Below are 24,080 nucleotides of genomic sequence, written 5' to 3'. Positions count from 1 at the left end.
ATCAGGGCTTTTTTGAAGGAGACTTAAGGGCTTCCTTTGCCTCGCTCTATTTCCCTCTGCCCTCTTTTCTCTGTCTCTGGCCTTGTCTTTCTTTCTCCTCTTTTCTTCTCCATGTCTACTCCTCTGCAAGCCAAGAAGAGAGAGCTTCATCAAGAAGTCAACATTCTGGTTCCCTAACCTCGATTCCAGGCACCTGAATGGAAAGAGACAAACTTTCTGTGCTTTCTGCTCCAAATCTGCCGGGCAAACCATGGTGGCCCTGCAAAAAGAAGGTTATCTGTTTTTAGGGAGACCCAAAAGTAAGAACATCTTTTTTTGTGTGAGCTTGCAATTTAAGACTCTTAAAAGAGAGAGGCAAAAAGAGAGAAGTAAAGGAAAGAAGAGGGGAAAATGAGGGAAGGGAGAGGAAGGGAGACCTGAAGGGGAAGGGACAAGAGGAAGAATACAAAGGAAAAAAGAAATGACAAAACCTGCTTCACAGAGGTAGAGGTTGATATCCTAAATGCCAACCTCCGAGCTCAACTGATTTTAATGCCAGCTTGTACCCTACTGAACTATTGCTAAGTAATTGAAAGATGTTCATAAGGCTGAGTGAACGGCGTGGCTCTCGCGGGCATGAGAGAATGGGGTAGCTATAATAGGTATGTTTTCGGGGCTAGATGGAAGCACTGTACTAAGTGAGGCCTAATTATCAGGATTTCCTGGCAACACCTGGCTCAGTTCACTTGTCCTGAACTGTGTTTAATGTGGTTTTCGATAGCACCTTTCAGGACACATTGTGCCTCCTCTCAAACTGCTTCATGAGTGATGACGCAGCGCAGCAGCTTCTCTGAGGAAGGGAGGCTCTTGCAGCTCAGCAAGAGCTCAGGCGCAGCTCAGGCGGCCCTGACTGGCCTGTCCTCCATCCTCCCACGTGGCCGCACGTGGCATTAGGGGTCAGGGGATCCTGGAAGAGCTGCACATGACGTCGCATGTCTCTGGGGCCTGTGCCAGCGGAAGGAAGGCCCCCGCGGGCCATGCGGCACAGGCAGCCTTAGGGACAGAGGGCTAAGGTAAGGGAGCAGAGCTGCCCACAGCTGCATCCCAGCGAGCAAGTGACAATGCACAGAGCATAGCACTGGGCTATGTGATAAGAGGTCACTTTAGGAAACTGAGGCAAACAGGGGCTGAGATGCAGAGCGCTGTCCACAAGCCTAGGTGATTGGCCCACAACATCACTCACCTGACACTGGCTGGTGTGGAAGTTCACCGGGGGCCCTGGAACCCAGGAGGGTCAGCGTTATGACAGGCCAGCACCAGTCGGCCAGCCCAGCAGTACCGAGAACACTATTTTATCAAATGTGGGTGGTGAGGCAGCCTGCAGCCGCTCATTCCTCCAACCCCACGAGTGCACGCGGTCACCCTAGACTGAGAGGAGGCGGGGAGCCAACAGCTCCCACTGGAGATTTGGATGGTTCCTAGGCAAACATTTCCCTAGAGGAAGGAAAAGCAGTGACCAACGTGCTCTATGCAAGGAGGAGTTCTTGCTGCGGCCTCTCCCTGAGTGGGGACCAGTCCCCAAGCCAGGCAGAGGTGCGCCCACATGGTAGGGACTAATGGCCCCCAGGGGAAGGGAGAGTAGGACTGGTGAGCGGAAAAACCAGTCCCGCCCCATCGCCCAGACAGTAAGCCTTGTGGTGCGATCTCCACTCGTCTGGATAAGAAAGCTACCCTAAGACAAAGCACTTGGGAAGTTGAGCTCTATTTCTGGTATCTTGCAAGCCCATGAAAACTCAGACTTCTTCTGTAAAGATGTCTGGCTGGGCAGCTGGAGTGTATTCTTCCCAGCCCTGCCACCTCTCCCTTCCGTCAGGGATTGAACCCTCAGAAAGAAGAGAGCCTGCGCCATGGCGGCTCTCACCTGTCACCCTAGCTACTCAGGAGGCTGAGACCTGAGGACCAAGATTCAATGCCAGCCTGGGCACAAAAGGACCTAAGACGCTTTTCTCCAACTAACCTCTAGAAAACAGGAAGTGGGGCTTGGCTCAAGAGTAGGGCAGCAGCCTTGAGCTGAAGAGCTCAGGGACAGAGCCCAGGTCAAGTTCAAGCCCCCCTCCTCCCAAAAATAGAAGAAGAGAGCCCGAATTCCTGGGCCAGAAGCCATTGTCATAATCACATTCAAAACCCGATGAGGTAGATAACACCAGGTGTTGTGGAAGTGGTAAGACTGAAGAAGGCCTCTGAAGCAGGAAGGACCCTGCCCAGGTCACTTGAGAAATCGTCAACAGACACAAGAGCCCAGGTTCTTCTGCCATGCCCAGCAGCTCCCCACATGGAGTCACCAAGGATTTCAGGTGCTAAACCTCGTTGGTGACACCCCGCCTCCATCAGTGCCTCCATGCCAGCCCACCCGTCCCAGGTGTCTGACCTTGAGAAAACTCCATGATGGATTGGGACTTTGATTATTCAGAATAGAAACTGACTTTCTCCAAGTATTGTAGAATGATAAAACAAGCACCAACAGCCTTGGTCCTGGCTGACCTCTCTAAACCAGAAGGATCTCAGGCCCTGGCCAACCTGGGAGAAATGTTCACAAGGCTCCATCTCAACAGGTGGTTTGTGCTTATCATCCCAGTCACAGTGGGAAGATTAAAACGAGAGGATTGCTGTCCAGGACAGAGAGATGGTCAGACCATCTCAAAAGTAATCAGAGCAGCCAGGTATCAGTGGCTCACACCTGTAATCCTCACTACTTAGGGGTCTGAGGATCAGAGGCTTCCAAGTCAAAAGAAGCCCAGGAAGAAAAGTCCTCAAAACTCCATCTCCAACTAACCAGAAAAATGCTTCATTGGATGCCTGGCTCAAGTAGAAGTGCACCATAGGAGGAAGCAGGCCAAGCATGAACGAGGTTCTGTAGGAAGGTTCAAACCTTTGTTCTGACAAGATAAAAACAATGACAACCACAACAATAATATAATGAGAGCAAGAAGGGCTTGAGGCATGACTGATGTGGTAGAGTGCCTGTCCTAGCAAATGTAAAAGCCCGAGTTCAGCACCTAGTGCCCGACCTACCTAAATTAGTACATAAATAACAAGAGGCCCTATCCATATTAAATGCTCAATTTAAACTATTGTTACATCTTTACAAGAAAATATACATGCTAAATGGCTGCTGGGTTTACAATATTACAATTTGGACATTGATAGCTGTAAGCTCTAAGAAGGAAGACAGCTCATCTGTTTTGTGTTCTGCCCGAGGTTTGTTCTCAGCTGCAACGATCATGAAATTATATTCAATGGCTTGAGGCACTTACCACATAGAAAGATCTAGCTGAAAATAAAATGGACAACACTAAGTCTCCGTCTCGCAGAATCCTCCACGAGTAGGAGCTGTAACCATCACCACGTGCATAAAGAGAGCAGCTATGTGCTGAGAGCCTGCCTTGTGCCAGGCTTGGGCTAATTATCTGTTGAATTACTGACAAGAATCTCACAACTTTATTCATTCATTGCCTACTATGTTCCAGGCAATGGGCTCAGTGTAGAGGATAAGCTATGACTAAGAAAGACTTGCCCTCTGCCTTTACTGACTGAGCTCATAATCTCCAACTGATGACAAAAATGGTGCTATTCTATAGGCATTACAATTTTGTTGACAGATTAAAAATATAATGAAAGATATTTAATAACACCCATGTGATAAGACCAACTCATGACACCATCTGAATTCAAACAGGTCCGCCGGAGTTCAAAGTTTATCTACTCTCACCTATAATACTTTGTTTACAACCTACATGACTAAGTCCAATGACCAAAAGCAACAGGTAAGGGTACAGAGAAAGTACAAAGGCAAGCACCAGGGAATGCAGGCTCTTTCCCAGGGATGTGAGCCCAGCCAGTTACGAAGGACAGCAAGTTCAGAGCATCACCCCATCACCAGCCGTGGTTTACAGATGACCCAACCCAAGAAGCCTCTCGGACTCCTTTCGGTTACATACAACATGGCCCCATCTTCCTGGCCACCACTCTCTACACTGCCTTTCCTCACCTAATCTGGGTCTGTGCCCATGGACTGTCCATACAGCCAGTCAACTGGGGGACTGGGCTGCTTTATAAGTTGCTCTATGCAACATGGAGATTCCAGGCAAATGCAGAAGCCATCGCTGCATTTTCTGAGACACCACAGAGGACCATGGTGAAGTCAAAACCTCCCAGGAATGGGGCTTCTAGCACGACTCTTAACTCTTCCCTGTATTTAGAAGAAAATATGGCCAGTTGCTTACACCAATTTATTGGTTTGGCTACATGTTTAGGGACTTAGAAAGAGCACCCTTTCTAATACTGCTCACACAGAAAATGGGGGGAAGAAATAGGTGCCTAGATCTTTTGCACTTTCACCCACCGTGGCAGGTTCAGGGAGGAGGTCATGGAAAGAACGCATGCCATTGACTGTCACCCACCAACGCTGGCCTGGCTCAGCCACTGCCCACTGCTCTGTCTGACCATAGCAGAGACCAATGCTGTGTGCCTCAGTGGCAGCATCACAAGACAGTGCCTTGTCAGCTGCTGCTTGGTGGCAGGTGGGTTACCTTGGACCACTCCCATGATGAAAGGGGCAGAAAATTCTTGTTCCTCTCACCAGACATATGCAGATGGCTTTGCCTTCCATCTCTGGACTTCTATAATGGTAAGTCTCTGATAAAGGGACAAGCTGCACAGCCGATAAAGTGTGTGCAGTCTTATCTTGTTCTCTACCACCATGGTGGCACTGTGCAGAGCTGGGGTATGGTTCTCCCAAACTCTGTGTGTGCTCTGAGCCAGCAGCCTCCAAAAAGAACACTTTTCTAGCAAATCTAGGATTCTCTAAAGTCAATGGCTGAGAATGGGATTAGCATCTTTCTTTGTTATTCCTCACGACCTACTAGCAAAAAGACTGCTTCCTCTTCCAACAGGCGCATCTTCTGCATATCTGGAGCCCCTAGTCCCAGGGGGAAGGAAGCTATCAAAACAGAGATCCCACAAAAAAATGCAAGATGCAACCTGGACACTTGGGCTCCTTGTGTCTCTGAGTCAACAGCAAAAGGGGAAATGGCTACACTGGCTGGGTAATGGGTCTTGACTGTCAAAGGGACATTGAACTGCAACTCCATGTGGGGATCGGGAAGACAGAAGATGCCTGTAACCCAGGTCAATCAGAAACTATAGCTGCTCAACCAACAGAGAGCTCCCTAAAGCCAACACTCTGACCACTCCATTGGATAACAATTTACAGTCAGCTGAAGGACTTGCTAAAGGCAAAGGAAATACAGAATGGATACTAGGAGAAAGCAATTATAATACCAACTACAGCCACATTACCAGTTATACAAGTGAGATGATTTCCATTAGGTTTTCTTCCCTGTTTTCCTAAGATATGCTTGTGTGCTTTCCTTCCATCTCTTATCCTCTTCTCCATGTCACATAATACACACCTCCATGTTAAAATGCTGTCAGCTTAGTACAATAGTATTCAAGCCACACTATCAAGAGAAGAATAAACAGCCCTCAGAAGACCTTATCTCCTGCTATGAGTTGAATATGAAACATCCCCATAGGCTACACGGGAGTGGGGTCCTCAGTCCTCTACTCCCAGTCTGCCTCTTGTCTGCATGAGGAGAAGCAGGTCCTCAGACACACTCCTGCCACCACCATGGTCTGCCCAGGAACGAGTAGCTAAGAGGTTATAGATGGACCCTTTGAAACCAAGATCCAAAATAAAGCTGTTTTTCCTTAAGTTGTTTCTGCCAGGCATATGGTCACATCAATGTGGAAGTCACTTTTTAGGAAGGAATTATGGGTTCTTAGTTGTACATAGAACAGTTTTATCACAACAGGTAGAATCACTGCCTTTTAAATTATATTTATATGGAAATTAAATATGGCTCAAGAGATATACATATGTACCAATCCACAATGCATAGTCTTAGCTATGATTGATTTTATGTGTCAGCTCGACTGGGGTTGAAGGTTCCCAGATATTTGATAAAACACTATTCTGTTTCTGTCAAGGTGTTTGGGTCAAATTCACATTTACATATCAGACTAAGTAAAAGCAGACTTCTCTCCACAATGTGGGTAGAAGTCATTGTATCCATTCAAGGTCTAAGCAGATAGAAAGCTGGACCTCCTAAAGCAAGAGAGAGCCCTTCTGGCCTAGAAGCCTTCCACTACTACAGTGGTGTATTTTTTTTTGTCTTTGTATGAAACTGAAACCTCAGCTCTTGGGGCTCAAGTCTGCCAATCTTCTGGACCCTTCTGCTTTGCAGGCCTTCTGACTCAAGCAGGACTAAATCATTGGTTCTTCTGAATCCCATCACCTTGGGACTCATAGTCTCTCTCTTTCTTTCTCTCTTTCCAACCCCCCCATCTGTCTCTGTCCGTCTGTCTATCTGTCTATCTAACTGTCTGTCTATCCACCCCTCTCCTGGCTCTGTTTCCTTGTAGGTCTCTGACTGGTACATTTTCTAAATCTAAATTCCATGACAGAAAAGGTCAAATTGGGTAATTGGGCTCCATAAGCCCTTCTCGTGGTCTCTTTGGTTACTTGTTTCTCCTAGAAATCTGAAGCAGAGCCTGGTAGGATGCCTACCCTCACTTGCGTGCGGGTAACTGAGGCTGCATGATGAAATGAAGCACGAAGCCGGGTGCTGGTGCTTCACACCTGTAATCCTAGCTACTCTGGAGGCTGAGATTTGAGACTCATAGGTCAAAGCTAGCTGGGGCACCAAAGTCCGTGAGACTCCTATCTCCAATTAACCATCACAGCAGAGAACTAATGGGCAGATGTGGGACTGCAGACTCCAGCAACATTCCCAAGCCGCCATTTCTCTGCTACAACAACACGGAAAGAGAGGCAAAACCTGAGATCTCTGATATAAAACCCAAAGCACTAAGTCTGCACCATGGACAGGCAGATAACAAATGTGGCTCCTGGCTAGACTGGTGGCCAGCCATGAACTGGAGAGGGCAGGCAGTGAGGGGCTGACGAGGCAGAGCCTTGTGGCTGCAGATCTCTTTGCTTGAAGACGGATAACATCCAATCAAGGCTGTGGTGATGGAGGCAGGCCTGCCCTGCCACAACAGTCACCAACGCCTCACTCATCCCCAAACAGTCACCAACGCCTCACTCACCCCAAACAGTCACCAACGCCTCACTCACCCCAAATACTCACCAACGCCTCACTCACCCCCAAACAGTCACCAACGCCTCACTCACCCCCAAGTCACCAACGCCTCACTCACCCCCGAGTCACCAACGCCTCACTCACCCCCAATCACGAACACCTCACTCATCCCCAAACAGTCCAAGGATTGTAGGCGAATAAGCAAGTAAACACAGATTATATTTAAATGGTTACTATAAAAGGGAGGGACTGATTGGCAAATGGCAAATAAAAACCTTGCAACAGAAAGAAGTCTCCACAGAGTAGATGTAAATTTTATCAAATATGCCCTCTGACTCTCTTTTAGGACTGAATGAAATCACTATTTTATAAGTTCAAATTCTCCAAGCAACGTGGCCAGAGTTCATAAAACATACCAGGTGGTAGTGATAGGAGAAGAAATAAAAGGGGAGCAGGTAAGACAATAAAACCATCCGAGAACGAGGGCTGTATTGACGGGAGCATCACTGAGATCTGTTACAACACACAAGTGGTGCCCCTGGAGCAGAAAGCCAAAGCACTGAGATGAAGAAGAAAAAGAAAAAAAAAGAAACTTGGAGATATAATTTAAGAAAACTTTCCAGAAATAAAAACCAGCTTGAATCTATGGCCTGAAAGAGGACGCTGTGGACCAAGAGAAATGATACAGACTGATCAATACTGAGACACAGACTGGTCAAGCTATCGATCGTCCAAAAGAAGAAAGAATCCACCGGGGTTGGAGAAGAAGATCTATCAGAATGGTTGAGGGTCTAGGAACAATGGAGCATTTGGGCCTCCAGTGCAGAGAGCCACCCCCAAATCCTCAGGGGAGAGAAGTGCTAATCTGAGAGTTTCATACACAGTCGAGCAATAACTCAAGTACTAGAGAGAACTAGCATTAAGAAGCTGGCAAATGACATGGCCCAGAAACCCTCCTTCCAGAACCACCTGGAAGGTAAACCGCAGTCCATCAGAAAGTGAATGAAAAGACAAATGGCCAAGAGTGGGAAAGGGGAGCCAGCATGCGTACCTGGTAATTAAACTGAAAAGCGGGAGAATGTTCCCAGAAAGGAGATAAACATGTAGATGTGTCTGTGCATGAATGCACTACTCTGATAACATACATATCGCTTCAGAGTTAGTTAGCAAGAGGTTTCGTTCTCTATTTTCCCTTTCATATCAGGAGAAATTCTGAACCTGGAAAATCAAGTCACATGTAAAAGAGTGCATCTGTGTATACATGCAAAAATCATAAACGCCAGGAAAAATATAATGACATCATGAATACAGACTTTATCCGTCAGTCATTATCAAGAATATTTCTCATTTTATGAAAGCTATCAAATAACTTACCTTGGGGGGAAAAAAAGGAGAGAGAACATACTCTAAGTTTGGAGTCCATCTGAGCATTATTTTGTGCTTGATCCAGTTTTCTGGTTATAGTCAGAAAATTCCTGTTCTGATGCTGGTCGGATGGTGGCACCCTTACTAGCATAGGTGAAGGAAGAGGGCAGCGTCCCTGTGTGGCGTGGTCACAGGTGAAGCTGAATCTCACATCATACCAGGCCCTTCAGTTCTCACCATAACCCCGTGAGGCAGGGATCGATTTGATGTCCCATTTCTTGGGAAAGGAAACCCCCCCAAAATCATACAGAGCACACAGCTAGAAAATGGCAACATGAGAACTTGAACTTGTCTCTCATTGGCTCTGAAACTCACGAGTGATTTCTCTTAAGGGTGGATTGGGTTTATTGTGGGCAAAAACTATTTGCATAGTGTGGACGGCAAATTATGACAGATCATTCTTAGCCTAGCAAGCCACTCAGAATGAAATGCCTCGCTCCTTCAACCCACAAGATTCAAGTGTGTCTCATTGAACCCAGGTCTACCTCAACTGGCATGCAGCGTCTTGCTTCCCTGTGCTCAGAGCCCCATACAACCTGCTCATCCAGACAGTGAGGCAGAGGCCCAAATGAAGAACAGTGGACAAGTTCATTTATAATAAGATTTGATGGTAGGTTTACCAGCTGGTACTTTTATCTTTTTTTTAACTACTTAATGCTAATGTGGTCTTTGAGTTTTCTGAAGCAAAAAAGTAAGAACATTTATTTTCTTCCTACTATGCAAAGAACACTTTGCCAGTATTATGGAGTAGCATCAAAAATTAAAATACAGTTTTATCTCTGGATTGGGGAGAAAGGATAGAGAAAAAAAGTAAACTCACATTTAGACCATTTCAGAAACAAATACAAATTTTGTGTAGTCTCCATCAGTTATTTTCTCACTGGAAAGGTCAAAAAGATAGTGCAAATAGTGTAATTCTAAAAAAAAAAGTCAAAGCCCAACAAAATAAGTATCAGGAAATGAATACTCAAAAGAAGGGAGGGAGGGCCAAGAAGAGAGGGATTGAAGAAAGAAGCAGGGAAGGAGGGAGAATGCAGGCAAGAAGAATTCATTGTATAAACTATAGAATTGAGGGTTGGAGGCATGAAAATGTTGATGTGTTGACAGATCAAGGTGGATTGTATACGACTTTGTTAAAAGGCAAAATAAACAAACGCATAACCTAAAATTAAGTAAGGGAAAGGTGGATTGGAGGGGGGGATGTTAAAAGCAGTGACATTGCGAAGATGTATGGTATTCACAGACTGCAACTCCTTTGTACACTACCTTCAACGTAACACAAACACTCAAAGATAATCAAAAATAAACGTGAGACAATGAGATTAGCATCCATTCCTGGAGTTTATGGAAGCCCTCGGATCTTATACTCCTGGCCACTGGGCAGGCAAGTGACCTGACAAGAAGCTCACACCTTCTCCACAGTTAATGGTCTGTTTGCCCTCGGCCCCCAGATACACGTGGACACTCTGTTGATGATTGGAAGTTTGAGGGCAGAGCTAGAGAGTATGTAGAAAGTCTTCTAAATCTCTGCTGCCCATCCATGGAACCTTCTCTGATTCTCTCATCCCGTTGGCCTCTGCACCATGTCCCCAGAAACCGATCAGTTGTTGGAACTATATATATGTATTGTGGTGACAATGCAAGGTACGCAGAGCTAAGTAAATTTGGACAAGTTCACATTTTCCTTTAGTTGGAGGGCTGGTAGAGGACCTCGGGCTGGAGCCTTCTCTTAAAACACTTCAGACTTCACCCAGCGGCACCATGGGTACTTGTGTTTCCACAAGGCCTCATCTCCTTCTCTAGCTGGGATACTCCAAAGTTGGGATAGCAGATCCTAGGAGAGAAAGGGCGCTAATCCCAGAAGAGCTCACATCCACACCCCAGCTGGACTCCATTCACTAACCTTGGGCCCAGGGCTGCCTTGAGTTGCCCAGATACTGCCGGGTGAGTCCCCCTGAGATAACCTCTCTAGAAGGTGGCTAGGCCTGCCAGCCAGTGTGGGAATCGCTGAGCCCTGGCGGTGCCTTCTGGCTAGTGGCTGAGCACCCTTGGGAGGGGAAGACGTGCTGGCTGCTTGGAAAAGGTCACTCGTGTCAGATATGACAGCAAAGCGGCTGGGACACGGAGTGGACACCAGAGGAAATACTGTAAAATCACCCACCCCCAACAGGCTGGTCAAGAAAACCCGCGCCAAAGGCATTTCATGCCAGAATCTTCCTTTTAGTGAGATGTCCCATTGACGTTGGGTGGACAAGATGACCTGCTAATTTATAGCAGAGTAATCTCCGAGGGACCACACCTCCTTTTTGTGGGACAGCAGAAAATGTCTGAACACATGACTAATGTGTCTCAGAGCAAACAGCATAAAACAAATGTTGCAAGACCCGTTTCCTTCTGAGGTACATTGTACTTTTATGCATGCACACTGTGTGAACAGGGGGTTAAAAGTTAAAGTGTCGCCGAGGGCTGAGGAGAAGCACCCCGCACAGGTAGGAAATGGGCTTCGTGACTTCCCAACTATTGTTATATGTCTTCGGCAGGAACTAACAGGCGCTGGGGTTCAAAAACGTCTTTCTTAAGGTACTGGGCATTATGAAATTGGGCTACTTTAATGTCTGAAATAGCCATCTGACCTTTAATCCGAAGTCATAAATTTATCATTGTCTGAAATTGGTGGATTATCATTCTTATTAAGGCCAGTCTTTAGGATTTAGCATTTACGGAATTCTTAGTCTCTAGTGCATGACAAGAGACTTAAAATCCACTAGGGACCTGTGGAAAATGGTTGAATAAAAAGGAATTAGCAATTTTGAAACCAGGACATGTTACACTGCCAAAGGAAGTAACAAAGGCCCAAGAAAAACAATGCCTGGTGAGAACCAGTGAGCCTATACTTCATAAAATGATAAATACCTACGAGCTATGTTTGTGTATAATGAATTACAGTCTTCCCACATTCACCTTAGTAACATTTTACAGGGGTTGTATTTTACTCTCAACTACCAATTATGTCATCATTCTGGCATTTACCTGGACATAATGATACACAGCCAGCCCACTCTCGCAACATAATTCATTGCCTAGAAGTGTTTGTAAAGTCACACAGCATGCTACCTATGCATCATGATTCCGATATTGCTATTAAATTTTACAGATTAAAGTTTAGTAAACCTCAGAAATCATATGCTGGTTTCTGGGTATCTTATTAATCTGCAAGGAAAAGGGGTACAGCGATTTAAATGTCCATAAATGTGAACCCCTGTAAACCGCAGACAAGGGCCTTGTGCACTGCTTAAAGGGGAGACAGACTGAGACTTGCTTTTGTAACCATTAAAACGGAGGCAATTTGGATTTTCACTTCTGCAAGTAAACACTCTAAAAAGCACGCATGCGGGCATGTGTGTGTGCACACACGCATACACACACACTCACACTCACACACGCATACACCCCTTAGACATCCTCTTCCTCTCCTCCATTCCTCAACTGGACTCATTAAACTCAGCAAAGAAACCACAACCCTACAATTGATTTACACGTATACCTTTTAATTTAATTTGAAGGAAAAAAAAAACAAGAATTCAGATCCTTTTATACACTTGTGAGGTCACCAAATTTAAATTAAGCCTCTGCCTATAAAGCACATTAATAAAAGCAGTATAGAGAAGGAAATTTAATATGAATGGTTAAAATGCATGGAATTCAGATTTTACTGTCAAAACAGCTCAATTAAACAAATTGAATTTTTAAGCAACAAAAGGGAATTGAATGGAATTGAAAGCAGAGTGGAACTGAACAGCAGACCTTATGAGGAGGACTGGCCCCTCCAGAACCAGTTTTCTTTATTTGCTACCTCTGTGGGGAGGGAAAGGGAGGAGGGGAAGGCTGGCAGGGCCGCCCAACTGAAGGATAAAAATGTTCACCGTTGAAACACAGTTTTGGGCTGCCAATAAATCATCTGTCACTTCATCACAGCCCAGTAGATAATGAGCAATAAAGTTTTCACACTCAGGGAATGAGGACAGAGACACAAGAAATACAGCTAAAGCTCCAGTCTGGGTTTTCACTATGTAGAAACTGCTTTGTGTAAGAAATAACCCTAAGATTTTCTCCAAAAAAAAAAAAAAGGACACACCATCTGTACAATAAACCATTTACTACATTCGAAAATTAAATCACATTTATTAGTAACTTTAATGGCAGTGGTATATAGAGGTCGCTGTAATAAATAAGGCAGGGTGTTGAATCAGAAATAGCTTCATGCTCAAACTCAGCCCCCGCTTTGCTGGTACAGGGTGGTCTCTACAGTGAGTCACTAGAATTTTTACTGGCATTATTTTAAATGTTTATATGCACACACAATTCCCCATCTGGTATTTAAACAATGCTAACATATCTGCGATTCAAAAATAATTTTTACTCAAATAAGTTTCTATATATCTTCACCCATCATCACCAAATTAAAAACAATCAGTTAAGCAGAAGAAAGGAAGCTGAGTTACAGGTCCCCAAATCACCTGTGGTTGGAACCCACAAATGCAAACCATCTGCAGATGTCCCACAAAACTTTCTCCACGATCACCTTGAATTGTTTCTGGCCATCTTCACCTATCTCTGCACCCTACCTGTGGGTGGCCTGTACTGTAACCAGAAGTAAATGCTCTGAGAACAAACCCAGGAGCCCAGGGGAGAAGGAAAGAAAGAACCAGGCTGACTTGCCACCACCCCAGTTGACCTGCAGGAAACATTTCATAAAGTGCACACTAAGCAGGTGCTGGGAGTTCACGCTTCTCAGCGGGCTGAGATCTGAGGATCGGTGGTTCAAAGTCAGCCTAGGTAGGAAAGTCCATGAGACTCTTATTTTCAGTGAAGCACCAGAAAGCTGGAAGGGGGATTATGGTTTATGTGTCAGAGCACTAACCCAGAGCAGGAAAAGCTTGGGCAGGGCCCAGGTCATGAGTTCAACTCCCAGGAATGAAATGATAGTGATGATGATGATGATGATGGAAGAAGAGAAGAAGAAAGAGGAGGAAAGGGAGGAAGAACTGGTGAATCTGGGTGATGAGATGGCCGCCACATGCATCACTCCTGCTGGCGGCAGGCCAGTCCTGCTGGGGGGCTCTGCCCCCCGACCCAGGGCTGGGCAGGGGCTGGTTTTAGAAGGTGGGAGGGAAGGATGAGAGTGACATCATCGCTGTGGCTGGGGTTCCACACGGGACCTAATCCCAGACATCTTGAGCCTCCAGACCTAGTTCCAGTAGCCAGAAGTGTGAGCAGCAGGAAGGGCAGCTGGGGATCAACGCAGGAGCTCAGGGGTTTGTGGCCCAAGTCCTGCCTCGGAGTCACAGCCTCACCTCCTCCCGGAAGGACACCCCAGGCAGCCCCCAGAGGGCAAGAACAGGTCATGACCTCCAACTTCTTCCCAGAGAACACCTAAGATGAATTCCATCCCAAGCCATCCAGGAAGCAGAGAACTTATCCATCCTGGTGTCACCAGGTGTCATCCATCTGGGTGTCACCCAGTCCTGTGTTTGGTCACCAGGAGCTGTTTCGTAACTACGTTAGCAGAGAAAAGAAGGGCAGCGGCCTTGATGCAAGGCGAGGCTGCCTCTGGGGCTCGAGTCCCCTGGGCAGCTGTCCACAGGAGCCTCCTTCTAGCAATGCTGGGCCAAGTCTCCAAGCCAGGGGCCGCGGGGAGGGTGGAAGCTTTGGGGGGAGCTGAGTAAACACTCCGCCCTTCCAACCTCACTAAGCAATTGGTGACTGTTTCTAGAAGGCCAGTTCCAAACGCCAGATGAGTTATAAGGTCCCTGGGCCGGCCGGCCAGCCAGCCAGCCAGCCAGCCAGCCAGCCCTCAACCTCTGCTTCCTCTACCTCACTTAACTCTTCTGTGACACTTCCTTCTCAGACCAAACCTACCCACTTTAATTAGCACTGCTTGATCTTATTAACGTGTAGAAACATATAATCAAACAACAAACTATAGCAATTTGCAGTTGAAAGATATTAACTAATGCTCTGTGTTACAGGAAAAAAAATCACACTGATATGCAAATAAATGCAAATTTAGGTTTCTTTCTTGTACTTTGTGCCTACTTTCTGAGAATGGCAAGTCACTTAAAAATCCTTATTTCTCAGTTGTATTCGTTAAAATAATGCATGTTAATTATATTCCTACATCCATCTGACAAATAACTGATAAGTAACACAATGTAACTACTAATAATCCACGCAGCCCACTTTATTATCTTATGAAATTAGAGATTGAACACTGATTATGACTAATAAGGGATTTCATCCAATAAAGGTGCACAACAGGGAAAGTATAGAAAATTTGGGTAGCTGGCTGTTGAATCACTAGAAGGAGCCATGCTAAGTCATTAATTAACAAAGGCAAATACTTTGGTTGAAGATTGCAACATTTTAAACCAGGCATGGCTTATTTCTTTCTACCCCAGCTAACCTACAGAGCACAAATAGAGTTGGTTTAGAAGAAATCTGAGGCCTAGATTTGCTACAGGGGCAGCAGCCAAAGCTGCTTGCTAAGCCATGCAATTTGTAAGCAAATTTACATGAAAGTATGCAATGTCTAATACTAAACTACTCTAGCCTCAGACTGAAGGGTGATTTTACAAATGCCCTCTACAGCACTCCATCATCCCTTCATTTTAATGTCTCTATTTTATGATTTTGTTGATGAAATACTACTTACCCACGGCTCAAAATTCCTTTTAGGCTGCAGGCACTGGCTAGTTGACAGGGCAAGCTATATTTTACGGCCATATATTTCAGCGCTCTCTGTCCAAGTTGGAGGACACAGTAGCCAAGATGGTTTTTCATCGTAGAAATATATTTTCATATTTATTTATTGATTTGACTAATGTATCTATTTTTCAATTCACATGCTTATGTTTCAATGCATTAAAATGATTCATGGTCAAATAATATGTTATTGCAAGTACAAAGAGGAGATAAAAAAAATTCCACAGCCTATTTGCTATAACGTAAGAACCAAATAATAAAAAAAATTGCATGATTAAATATGGCTTTAATCCCCCCAAAAATCAAAGCTTAAAATGATGTTTTTAATTATTTCAGAAAAAGGCATAAAATAAGTTTGAGGTTTTTTTGTTAGTATGATGCAGTTACCTATGAAGCAAGTTCCCTAGTAATAAATATTTGTGTTGGTTTCTTAGCAAGATCAAGTACACAATTCAGACTCACAAGAAGGCATGGAATTCACCACCGAGTAGGAGCTAATTAAGGGTGTGGGCTTCAGGACCCAGCACAGGAGAGACTGTGCCTATGAGGTGTCAATCTACTGGCAGCTCCCAGGGTGGGGGAGTGGAGGGGAAGAGACGAAGGAGGATGAAGGGGTGCAGAGCCAGAGCCACTGTGCTCAGAGGGCCAATCGTTGACTTTAAAGCCATGTGTACAACTAATGAAAGATAATAAGAAGTTTAGCCCAGCTCTTCCGGGCACAGGTAGCCAAGTACACCTGCTTTCCTAAGAGGTCACCATGCTGAAGCCCGCTGAGCCCGGTCACCCCCCACTGGGTGTGGCATGAAGGAAGCCCTGTGCATGAAGGCCCTTGAGGAATTGTTACAGTTCTGCTGTCTCCTCCAGGCCCCGTCCTTCTAGGCCCCAGCCCCCTCCAGGCCCCAGCTCTCTCCTGGCCCCAGCCCCCTCCTGGCCCCAGCCCCCTCCAAGCCCCTGGCCCCTCCAAGCCTCTGGCCCCTCCTGGCCCCTGTCCCCCTCTTGGCCCCTGGCCCCTCTTGGCCCCTGGCCCCTCCAGGCCCCTGCCCCCTCCAGACCCCTGCCCCTTCCTGGCCCCAGCCCCCTCCAGGCCCCTGGCCCCTCCAGGCCCCTGCCCCTTCCAGGTCCCTGCCCCCTCCAGGCCCCTGTCCTCTCCAGGCCTCACAGCACTTACCTCTGTAGGTCCAGCAATAAACTATTTTTCTGAAATGCTGCTTAAAGGATTATAGAGTTGGGAAGTGATCAAAACAAATGCATATATACTCACTGGTGCGTATGTGTGCATGTTTGGACAAATAACGTATTATTTCTGGTCACACCACCTTGCTATGGCACTGTGTTTACAAGCAAAGGTGACAGAACAAGTACAAAGGACTGAGAAAATGGCAGTAAAAAAGTAAGGGAGACATGAAAAAGTGTGGACGGTGTGAAAATGATCAAAGCATATCATAATGCATATATGGAACTATAACAGTGAAACCCTCTTGCATAATAAATGCAGAGTAATTATTTAAGGGGAGGGAGGGTAGAAGAGGGGAGGGGAGGAAACAGGCAGAAAGGGGACAATCTAGGCTGAAGACAACTGAACTCGGTTTAACTGAGAATTAGGTCAGTCTCCAGGAAGGAAAGCATGGGGCACCAAGGAGAGTGTGCCAGGCACCTGGGCTGAGGCAGAGGTCCCTGAGCAGACCCTAGAGGGGTCTACATGCTAAGCAACTCAGTCAGCATTGGAAGGCTGTGGATTATCTGCCATGTGCCAGCAGTGTGCTAAAGAGCTTGGACTGGTCATCCTTCCACTTTCCCAAATACTTCTATAGAACTGGCCAGATCTTAGCTGGCTTTTCAAAGAAATCTGGAAATAAGGAAATTATTACCAGTGGCATGGCAAAGGGCTGTATCTCATTATGCTCATCACACAGGATTCCCTCTGATCTTTTCAGCAACCTAACCCAGGAGAGATGCTGCAAGCTCAGAAGTGAGGACTTCACAGTTGGCCGCTTGCCCTCAGACAGGTGTATCTGAAGCTGAGGTCAGTGCCAGGTGAAGTCCCACAACCCCTCCCAGCCTCCTCCAGGAAGCCCTGGTGCGCCTGTGTGTGCCTGTGTGTGCAGTCTCCCCTCAACACCAGATAGGAGTTTTGTGCGTGCATCAGAATTACAGCGCATTTGAAGTCTCAGGCAGGAGAATGCGAGAGGTGCAGAAGGCTCTTTCCACCTTTGTTCCCCATCTGACCCAGCCCACACCAGCCATTTCTGCCTGGTCTGCTCTGTAGTCTGATGGCTTCCTGCTTGTCGGTATGTCCACTGGCGTCCACTGGACTGGACTCTCCTGAAATGAAGCACGCGGAACCTGTGGGGAGGGGGAGGCTGCAGGTGTGTTCTCTGTATTAAGGAATGGATGAGAAGTTCCGTTCCCTAGAATTCACGATGGATTGTGAGGATTTGAGAATTCGAAAACAGGAGAACAGTAAAAAGGATTCATGCTGTCACCCACTGAACTTCCATCTTAACGCTTGGGCGTATGTCTTCCCTGCTTTTTTCTATGAGAATTTTATTTATTATTATTTCAACTAATCCTTGTCTCAAATCATGCAAATGGTTTGTGCATCTATATCTTACATTAAATATGCACACTATTACATCAAATTGTCTGTCCAATTTTGCCCCGAAAGTATTATTTTTAGGGGTCATGGGGCTTGAACTCTGGGCCTAGGCACTGTCCCTGAGCTCTTCAGCTCAAGGCTACTGAGTTACCCCTTGAGCCACAGACACACTTCGTGTTTTCTAGTGATTACTGGAGATAAGAGTCTCATGTTCTTTAATGCCCTGGCTGGCTTTGAACGTCAATCCTCAGATCTCAGTCTCCTGAGTAACTAGGATTACAGGCATGAGCCACTGCACCTGGCCCCACAAGCATCTCTAATGGCTGCCTAATTTTTCATAATATGAATTACCATGAGCATACTAGAATTCACACTTTTTTCAATCACCAAAGTTACTACAATCAAAAATTTCCAAGGCCAAGTCTTTACTAGCATCTGTATAAATCCTAAACAGAAATTAAAACAATTAACCAGATGGGCTGTGCCAATATTCTCGGTCATCAGTGTGTTTCCCAAGACCTCCCAACATCTGATATTAACATAGAAATGTTTGATAAGGAAAACTTTATATATGCTATTTCACAAGTGAATCAATGTTTCATCTTTGTTTTTTTATTACTAGTCACCCTTGCAGATTTAATGCTCTTCAGTATTTTTAGTTCTTTATTTTATTAGCTTGTTACCGTTTTTAACTACAGAGAAGCACAAAGAAAATTAACCTTGTTCATAATCTTACCCTAAAAACATCTGTTGGCATGTCCTTTTCAAAGTACATGTATAAGACAGGAAAATCCCATAGCGTCCCTCCTTTCTAATTTCCAGGCCAACCTCGCTTACTCCCTGTTCTCAAATATACTCACAGAAAATAGGATTCCTTGATTCTCACCAGAAAATCATACAGGCACACTTACAAACATGTTCATAGTTCTGAGCTTGCCTTTGTAATATAGCTTGGAGATGATTCCTGATGACTGCTTGCTGGAGTCATGGCTCAGCTTCATCGTGTCCAGACAGAATGTGTCTACAACTGACTTAACCATTCCCATACCAGGTCTTTATATTGGTTTTCTTGTTTTAACCCCATCTGAATGACCAGAGGGAAGGAAAGAATGAGGGAGGGAAACGAGGTGTGTGATATCTATGAAAGTTGGAAGATTTCTAACAATGGGGATTTCCACTTTATATTTTTCCTTTGTGATTTCAAGCCTTCTGTATTAGAGATTGGAATTCTTGGCCTGTAAGTTACTCATATTTTGCCAGAACTTGATGTTTGTGTCATAATCATTTTTTTTAATTTCCAAGTCCATTTTTACCCATTCACATCCACTTTTGCTTGGTCCTTAGTTCTGTGTGTATTTGTCCTTGGAAGGGCAGGTAGATTTTCACAGAGATATTTGCTGGCACTGAGGTAAAGTCACTGTTGTGCTTACAATCTCAGCCTTTCTTATATTCCTTGGTCAAACTGTAAACTGAGGATCTGACTTTTCCTTCTCAAAATCCTTAACATCACCCCAAACTATTTACTGAGCAATCCATCCTTTATCGCTACCCCCAAAATGCCATCTTATTACTCCTAAATTATTTATGTCTCTTTCTGAAATTTCTTCTCTGTTCTATCGATCCTGTGTCCCTGCACAGAGAACACATTGTTTTAATCACTATAGTATTTTAATATCGAGTAGGTCAAGTCCTCTCTCATTATTCTTATTTTTCAAAATTTCCTTGGCTCCCCTCAGCCATTTATTTTTCCAGATGAACTTTAACAACATTTTGCTAAGTTCCACCCAGGTCCCAGAGGGAATAGAATTGGATATTCATTGAATTTGTAGATGAATTAGGCGAAAGTTGACATCTGCAATACTAAATCTTCCCATGCAGGAACATTATTCTTTGTATTCATCTAAGTCTTTTTCCCCCTGTCCTTTGGCAAAGTTTTATATTTTAATACATTTCCAGGAACATGTTGTAAGTTTACTCAGATGTTTTTTTTTCTTGCTATTCTAAATATTTCTGCCACTCTGTTTTTGTTTCTTTGGGGCTAAGGACAAGCTCACTATTTTCTGCACATCAGCTTAATTTTATCTAAAAACCATTTTTGAGTAAAAGTCATTTTTAAAAATTAACTGCATTTTATTTTTAAAAGGTAACTGAAAGTCTTAATATTTCTAGCATCTTTTCAGTTGACTCCCTTGGGTTACATCAACAGCAAACAATGTGATTTTATCTTCTTCATTCCAGTGGTTCTATGTCATTTTTCTTACACTTAAAAAAGTCCCTAAACTTACAAAAACTGCCATCATGGTGTCCCGTCTAAGAGGCAAACTGGAAACCTGACGCCTGAGCCACTGTGCCTGTGTGACAGCAGCGCCCCGGTTCCTTGTCCACACCGCCCAGCACAAAAGCCACATTTCAGCACATGCCTGACGGCTCGGCAAGGCAGCTGTCCCTGTGTCCTCCATACCAAGGACACAGCGATTGTGTCGCCACTGACTCGCTCTCATTTCTGGGAAATGCTATGACGTCACAGACCATCTTTCTCCTGTCCACAGTAAACTCCCAAAGCTGTGGGTTCCAGTCTCAGCTGTGCCACTGGCAACTGTGTGACAACCATCACTTCTGTTGTTCCTCCCCAGCAGCAAAACCACAAGGATGAGCTCTGTGTCTTCCACTATCTCATCCAGACAGGGGACACCCACCTTAACCCACCCGGCCTTGCCAGCACGGCTCCTCTGCTTTACTTGCCACGTCTACACTCACAGGTGACATGGATTTAAGGGTTTCTCTGTGGGCCTTTTCCAAGCTTTGCCAACAGTGTCTCACCTCATCAAATGAATTTAAAAGGGTTCATCTTTTCCCGTGTTCACAGACCGTGTAGACAGAGCAGAAATTGAGTCAAAAGCTTCAAAGTTCTTGCAGAAGAATCAAGACAATTATCTTCAGTGAAGTCCATTTAACTCTGAATGAGTCCAGACATATCGGCTGCTCGTCTTCAAAGTGTTCCATCTCCTCCACGCACTGGTGGCTTGCACCTGTAATCATGGCTACTCAACAGGAGGAGGTCTGAAGACCACAGTTCAAAACCAACCTGGGTCTCAATGTCCAACTAACTAGAGAAAAGCCCCAAGTGGGGGCATGGTTCTAGTGATAAGGTGCCAGCCTTCAGTGAAAAAGCTAACACACACACACACACACACACACACACACACACACACACACACATACACACACACACACACACTCACACTCCACCCCCATCTCTTAATATTGAGTCAACTCCCTACCAGTGCTTCTCCCCAAGAAACACGATGATTCAATTATTATTACTAAGGACAAACATGTATTTATTATTAAATAAAAAATTGCCTATATAAATATTTTTCCTGTGTGTCATTAAATCAATATTGGAAGATATTTTGGTTCGAAATATTCAGATGGAAATACATACTCAATCTCTGAAGTGCACTTTAATTTTCACCATGTATAGCCAACACAGATAAAAGAAGTAGCTCCCAGCTTTTCCTTCAGAGGACAGCCAGGCCATGGAAAGAAATAAAAACCACAGTCTGTGCACCAAGCTGGCACCTACACTGTGCTCAGAAAGAGTTAAGCTCAGAAAATGAGGGCTGGGGATGGATTCTCAAAGCTGCAAATGCAGAGCAACCCACATGGAACTTGGCCCCACAAGATCCCTTCCCAGCACAGAGCAGGCAAAGGCTGGCATGGAAAGGACCCCCAGATGAGCACAGAAGCCTTCCACTCCATCATGAGGAATTGATCTCTGGAGGGGGGGTCAGCCGGGATGCGTTGGAGGCACTTACCATATGTGCCTGAGAAGGGTCTAATTTGTCCCTCTTGAAATTTTGCCTTTCTCATGAAAGGATAGTTAATTTAAACCAATTTGTTTCACAGGTGAAGCCTTTTTCCAAGTGTTTAATATATCACCCTTGGTTGCTTACACAATTAGAAATTGTCACCCAAGAAAAATGTCGCCGTTCATGTAAATAACTGTTTACCTAAAGGAGAGGAAAGCCCTTGGCTTCAGCACACTCTAACAATGCCCACTAGCGCCTGCCTGCCGGCCTGCCTGCCATGCGGAGGGAGCGGCCGGGCTGCAGCCGCCGGAGCTGACGAGCTGATGGTAAACGTTGGTCCAAACAACTCTTACGTGCTTTCTTCTTGTAGGAAATAATGTAGCCTGAAAATTTTTAGCAGTCAATGTGAGTCCCAACCATTTGTTACTTCTAATGGCCTAATTGTTCTCCTGCCAGATATAAAAAATTGGGACACTCATGTCATTTACCTAAATTTCTAATTAATGCAATGGCAAAAGAGAAATTGGAACAGGAGGAGGAAAAAGTTGAAAAATGTCTTTGTTAGTGGTTATGTAATCTGTCTTTGTTAACCTCCTCTGAATTTCACCCTACAGCAGGTATTTGGGACCGCTACAATAATGTCAGGCTTGATTTCAATGGAAAAAGTGGTGCATGATACATACAGAATATATAATATATAATGTCTATGATGCATATGCAAGTTGTCTATGTGCGCATGTGGGGGCATGTAATGCCTGTGCATCTATATGATGTGCATGCACTGTTGTATATGTGTTGTGTACGTGCATATGCATGTGTATGTCATGAACGTGACATGTCATGTGTGCATGCGTGTGACATCTGTGTCTATGATGTCTGTGTGTGTGCTGTGTAGGATGCGTCGTTAGAGATCATTGATTTAGATCCTCAGCAGAGGCGTGCTGCTTCCTTCGCAGGCCACCCAAACACCCTCACTGGGTCACGGAACCTGCTGCATGGCCGGTGGGAATGGAAACCTGTCCAGCCACTCGGGAAAGCAGTTTACAGCTTCCTCAAAACAACCTAAACAGAGAACCACCCTACGACCCACTGAAACTATCCCAGGATTTGTATAAAAGTCTGCAAATCAGGACACAGAAAAGCCATCTACACAACCATGCTCACTGCTGCACCATTCACCAGAGCCACATCATGGAAACCACCCGGGTGCCCCTCCGTGGATGAATGAATCAGGAAAATGTGGTAGATGTACACACAACAGAATGCCGCTCATCCGTTAGGAAGGTGACATTACTTCATTTGCAGAGAAACGGCTGGACTTGGAAAAACTATGTTAAGTGAGGTGAGTCAGACCCAGAAAGGCAAAGGATACATGTTTTCTCTCACATGTGGAAGCCAGAAGAGAGTTCAAACAGTGTAGCTTTTTAGAAAAAGTCACAGTCCAACAAAATGAGTACCAAATAACTCACTTGAAAGGTGTTTGGGAAGATCAAGGGAAACAGATGAATGAAGAAGGGAGGTGAGGGAATGAGGTCACAATAGTCAATATATAATCTATGAAACTGGAAACCTGAGGGAGGGGGAGGGAGGACGAAGGAAAATGATGATCAAGAAAGATGAACAGTTTTATGGTAACACTCTCATCCAACTACTTAAAAGTGATTAAAAACGTGATTTAACATACTAAAACAAATACACCACTGCACCCAAAGCTGAGTCCCTTTCACTGCCGCGTCCTGGAGAATTCTTCCTTCTACCTGTCACCAAGCAGAAGAGACACATCCTCTCACACCTCCACCGTGCTCTGCTTCGACTCGAATCTCAGGTCTGAAGTGAAACTGCTGATTCAAATGTTGGGCATACAAGAAATCATCAGATATGTGGAAATTCCTGGCATTAGGAACAATTGTGAAACAGGCCTCTTACCACTGAAATCCTAACACTGGGCCCTCTGGATTCCTGTGTCTTTTCTCTGGCAGTTGAAAATACTTCCTCGGAAAACACAGGGAAACATTTTCCAGGAACATGATTCTGTCTAATAGTAATGAAGCTAAAATAACATGGGATAACACTTCCTGTTATGTGTTCCTTAGAATGAAGTTTCCATGAAATGCTTGGTGGAAAAAAACCTAATAACTGAGAATGTGTGTATCTCTTTTTCTTAGAGACAATAAATACCATTAGTACATAGAAGCCTCTGAAGTTTCGTAGTTAAAACAAAACATCTTTCAAAGTTTTAACTCACTATTTTCCAAATGTATTTTTATAATCTTTATTTCCTCTGGATTTGATTCTTGTTTTTTTCATATCCTAGAGGGAAAAATTCTCTGTGGAGTCTAATCC

The sequence above is a fragment of the Megascapheus bottae genome, chromosome 15, assembly GCF_031878675.1.
Source record: "Megascapheus bottae isolate mThoBot1 chromosome 15, mThoBot2.hap1, whole genome shotgun sequence".
Lineage (NCBI taxonomy): Eukaryota > Metazoa > Chordata > Mammalia > Rodentia > Geomyidae > Megascapheus > Megascapheus bottae.
Note: the sequence above shows the minus strand (reverse complement) of the source record.